This window comes from Solanum tuberosum, unplaced genomic scaffold (genome assembly GCF_000226075.1).
Source record: "Solanum tuberosum cultivar DM 1-3 516 R44 unplaced genomic scaffold, SolTub_3.0 scf00366, whole genome shotgun sequence".
Lineage (NCBI taxonomy): Eukaryota > Viridiplantae > Streptophyta > Magnoliopsida > Solanales > Solanaceae > Solanum > Solanum tuberosum.
The window spans coordinates 11,990-17,324 of NW_006239289.1; the positions used below are offsets into that span (position 1 = coordinate 11,990).

General features: G+C 30.9%; 1 long non-coding RNA gene across 1 annotated transcript; it reads left to right on the plus strand.

The window, feature by feature from the left end:
- The first annotated feature begins 545 nt into the window (after positions 1-545).
- Positions 546-3,790, plus strand: LOC107063492 (uncharacterized). Its single transcript, XR_001475366.1, has 2 exons — positions 546-839; positions 2,281-3,790. It is a non-coding gene; the product is annotated as an uncharacterized lncRNA (long non-coding RNA).
- The last annotated feature ends 1,545 nt before the right edge of the window (positions 3,791-5,335 follow it).

Here is a 5,335-nt window from a genome sequence, read left to right on the forward strand (position 1 = left end):
TAAAAGAAGAAAAGGAGTTCCCACATTGTCCATGTTGACACCCAATTTTGACCGACCTTTAGCAATTTTGGAAATGCTATTCGATTAAATACGTATTTTTAAAAATATGTCAAATTTAAAATTTTAATCAATTTTGTCTAAAAAATTATATATTTAGTATGCATACTTTATAAAAATTATTAGTATAACTCTAAATAATTCAAATGTTTTTAAAATTTAAGTAATTTTAATTATAGTATTTTGTAGTATTTCAATTGGATAGCATTCCTTCAAATCCCTCAAAATCATTTAAATTTTAGTCGATTTTATTCTAATTCCTTTCAACTCTAGCCACCAATTCTAATTTTATTTCAATAATAACCACATTTGCATTTCAATCCTAGTCCAATCTTATTTGCAATTTTGGCCATTACAACTCCCATCTCATCCGTCCATCTTTAAGTTAAATCCTAGCCGCTCATTTAAACTAATCCTACGGTTCAGATCAATTCTCCTTAACCTTCCTATTTTAATATCTAAAGACTCCAAACCCTAAAACATTATTCATCTCTTCCTCTCCTCTCCAAGCAGACCCGCCACCCCCTCTCTCTTCTCTCTTACCTGCTCCGGCGAAGCTCGCTCCGGCCAGCAGCTGGCGAGTGCCAGATGACACCAGCTCCAACAGCAGCAGCGCCAGCCGCTTCGGCCAGTACAAACAACAGCCAGTAGCCGCGAAAGCAACTGGGCAGCAACCATCGCTGCTCCACGCCACCAGTCACCCACGTCTCCGACAAAAAAACGGCAACCACTTTGACATATTTTGGTTTTGTTTAAGACGGATCTTAATAGATTCGTCCCAGGTACAAATTCCTTTACTTTTGAGACCAAATTTTAAGCATGTCACTATGAAAATTGTAAAATGTGAGATGGGTGCACCTTTTCGTTTTAGATTTCGAATTCTTAATATATATGTGGGCTGATTTGTTCTCCAAGTTCATGCTTTACTCTTGAGATCATGTTAAAACATTTGAACTTCCTTAATGCTTACTGATTTGTATTAACTTGGATTTCCTAAATCACTGTTTGTTTATAAAATTCCATTCCTTAACCGATTGTGATGCCCATTGTATCTATGGTAATAACTTTGGTCCTCCGCTAAAACGGATAGTTAATGTGTTAATTTGTATTTTCATTGTTATCACCTTGTGGCTGTCCATTGAATGGATTCGTGATTTGCTGAAAATGGTAGAATAATTATAATTTTGGACCTTAATTATCTCCCTTCTTAATGGTAATTCCTTTGTAATGATATGGTATTTGATTAATGGGTCCGGACATGTTTTGTGGCTCTTGGTAAGGTAAACTTTGCTTTACTAATTCACTTTTGGGTTGATTGATCATATCTGCCGTATTTAAAGTTGATATGAATCATGTTATATTGTAGTTATATTCTGTTGACTTTACCTTTTCTGTATTAAGGAAAAAATAAAAAGAAATTCCATAATTGTTGCTTATTGATTCTTGTTCTCTTAATAATTAACTTGGTAAGATCGTGTAGTGTATGAGAATATTGAATATTGATTTAAGCTGTATGTTATTCCTTTCCCTTAAATATTAACTTTTGTTTGTAATGTGTCATCTAAAATGAATTTTACTAATCGACTTTCTTGCCTTAGTGAAAGTTAGGCAGATTTTGTGGGTTATTTATGGTAAGAATATTATTCTGTAGTGAAAAAGAAAGGGATTGTGTACTCCCTTTGTTTAAGGAAAACTTTTTTCAATTGACTCCTAAAATTATTTCTTTCCTTGTATTATGTGCCTTTTTTGCTACTATATAAAGTGGCCCTTAGTCTCATTATTACGGACTCACGTTGACATATTCTAAGAAAAAAAAAAACTCTCTACTCTTAAAAGAATTAAGATTTCGATAAACATTTAAAAGAGCTATCTTTATTCGATTTTGCTGTGTTCGGGTCTAGTAGTGGATCAAGTTTGTCTTCATTGCTGTTAAACATATATTCTGCTTAACCGGTTAGTTGTTTCTCTATTAGTTTAATTTCCGTTTTGAATTGTTTCAATTGTTGTTGTATGTTTGAATGGCGGGAAGCCTCCGAGTCAGTCTTCTTATCCTTTCTTGCTTTGTGTGATTATATATTCTCCACAACTTGTTAAGTTCTTACATGCCATATGTTACTTGTGTACATGAAATAATTAAATGTGCGTACTATATAATTATTTATCATCTTGCTATCATCTATTATGTGGTGTTACTTGCTCGTATTTTTCGTTGTACTTTAACAGGGTTTTGAACTTAAAAGGTTCAAGAGTCGCCTCAAAGAGATTTTCGGACAAGATTCTTATGTTCAAGTTTATCTTAATGCTGGAAATACTGTTTATTTATTCTTTGAACTTGTAATATTTTGTATAACTCTAACTCTCTCTATATATGATAACTTGGGGAATCGTCCAAGGGGGAGGGGGATATACGTGCTAATTGTTCCTTTTCCTTTTAGCGTAGTTTATTTTTTGGTATGTGCGGCATGTCGGAATCACTTAGCAATCGACCTAATTTCAACCCTTCGCTCATGCAACTTTGCCTTATTGTTAAAATCAACCATTATGTATTAATTGTCTTATAATTTGAATATTTGCTTTATTTGGATTAGACTTTATTCACCTCAGCATGTTAATAAAATGGGCCCATAAGAATTTACCAAAATGTGCCTAACAAATTTAGTATGTCAATAGTTAGCAAATTAATCTTGATCAACTGCCAGCATGTTTAGAAAATTAAATCTGCAATCTGTCTAGAAAGTAATCTTAATTCAATAGGTCAATTAATTAGATTGTAATGGCTGATTGGTTGTTAATAAATTCAGATTACTTAGAAATGCATGCCTATAGGATTTAAATGTTTATTAATGTGTTATTCATGTATAGAAACCATGTCTATAAGTTGTGTTCTTTATTTAGAAATCATGTGCATAGGCATTCAGATATTTTATTTGGTATGTGAATTAATGAGTTTACCAATTAGTTGTAATGGTTGCTTTATGTGAATAAATCCAAACCATCTAGAAATCATGCCTATAGGATTAAAACAATAAAATCATTGATGTTAACTAATTAGTTTAAATAATTTCTGCATATTTTAGTAATTTAAGCCTGTCAGCTAATAAAAATATTTTAGGTTGTTAATAAAATTTCAGCATGTTAATCACTTAGTTAGCTTTTCATAGGCTTCTAATAAATTTTTAGTATTTTTTTTTTGTCTTTTATGAATAATCTCTACTTAAAATAAGTAATTTCTATCTAAAATAAATTAATGTCTTCTTCTGCATGTTAACTGTGACATTAAATTTATCTGTCATTTAAAGTTGTCCAAAATAATCAATTTGTTGCATCGTAATGAACTGGTTTGTCACTTAAAAAATAAATTAATTTTACAGCATGTTAAAATCCTAATTGCTTAAAATTTAGTCTGCCCTAATTGATCTTTTTTTTCTCGTTTAGTTATTTATGCATCTAATGAATTGACTGTTGCTTAATAATCTGATCTTCACTGCTCTAAAAGACATTTCCTGCCTCCATGATTGCTTTCTGCCACTTGTATAATTGCTTCCTGTATCTAATGTTCCAAAAATAATTATTGCTATAATATGTTGTATGCCACACGCCTAGCATGAGACTTTTTCACAATTATATGTGTTTGCAAGCATGCTAATAAAATCTAGAGGCTAATATGAGACTCTATGTGCTAAATGCTAGTCCAAATTATTTGGCTTGGTGTCTAGGTGGGCCTATTAGGAGTTTATTTCAGTCTAAACCCTTCCTAATAGTAGTTCAATGCCTCTTGGACCTTAAGCGGGGATGCTAGGCCTATTTTAGTTACTTACTAGAATAGTGGCTTATTTTGATCACTTTTATCTTTCTGTGGCTTATTTAGGTTCCGGACTCTTATGGCTTGCACTGTCCAAGGTGTACTTAACTCATTTTTCACAAAATTTACTTATTTGCTCTCGAAACCCTTTTTTCATGTACATTCACAACAAAAAACATATCTTATCCACATAAACATACTTAAGAACACACAAAGTTTATATATTTTAAGGAATTTTTTATCAAAGTAAGTCATTATTAAAATCAATTCACCAAAATAGTACATTTTTTGAAATTTTACAAAATTAGTATAAACATAGTTCTCAGTAACGTTTTAGGTTGTATTTTATTCAAAAAAATCAATAACAGAAGACAAAAATCTGACAAAGTAAATAGACATAAAACGTTATTATCAGTAACGTTTTATAATTCGTTACTCTGAGGCACATTTTACAGTTAAAATGTGACTCACAGTAACATTTTTCTGGAATGACTGAAAATTAGAATGCCTCATTCAACTTTAATAGTGGAAAATTTAATAAACTATGACACATCAAGCGGCTTTATATTCTAGCTCTATTTTAGATTATATGTGTTTTCTATTTTAGACAGAGTAGCGTTTGGACTCATAATTTTTTTTGATCTTAGTCGCTCTTGTATAAATGTTATCAATTCTTGGAATTGTCTTAGTTTTTATGACTCAAATTTCTGACTTTATTATTTTATCATACTTTTCTCATATTTCCACTTCTCACTAGTCTTAATAATTAATAAAGAGAGGGGTTTACTAACGGAGAAATCATAGGTGCCTTAGTTAATGACCTATTAAGATTTTTGAGTTGTGACAATAAACTATTGTTATTCCTTTTACACCCATGATTTTTTTTCTCCGTCTTTCTTCTTCACAATTTTCACCAACATTTTAGTCGCTGCTATTCATTAAACGATGATCTGAAGAATAACAAAGATAATTTTTTTTATATAAACTTATGTCCGCAAAAAAAAAAGATTTCAAATTTCTAAAATTGCAGCTGTTGGGATATATACTATTAACCATATGTTAAGAAATAATATTTATTATAGAATAAATATTTGCTCAATTTTAATAGATCATATATTAGTTTATGGTGTCTATTTACTTATGTAGTAGATGATTTAGTGTGTAGAGTTTTAGCTTATACACAGAGGATTAAATCATCGGTTCTTATAAGAATAAAGTTTTTGTTCACAATCTAGGATGGAAATTGGACATGCCATCGGTACGATTGTAGCACAAGATTATATGTAATTTATCTTGATTATGGGAACGGTATAGTTCCAACTTCTTGTGCTAGTGCATTTTGTATGTATTGAACGGGACCGAGTAGAGATAGTTGTTTTAGACTGACTGACAAAAACATATTATCTAAACTATTAAATGTACTTATATTCTTAATCCTGCTATAACTATTATGATATGTATATATTAATTATCGTT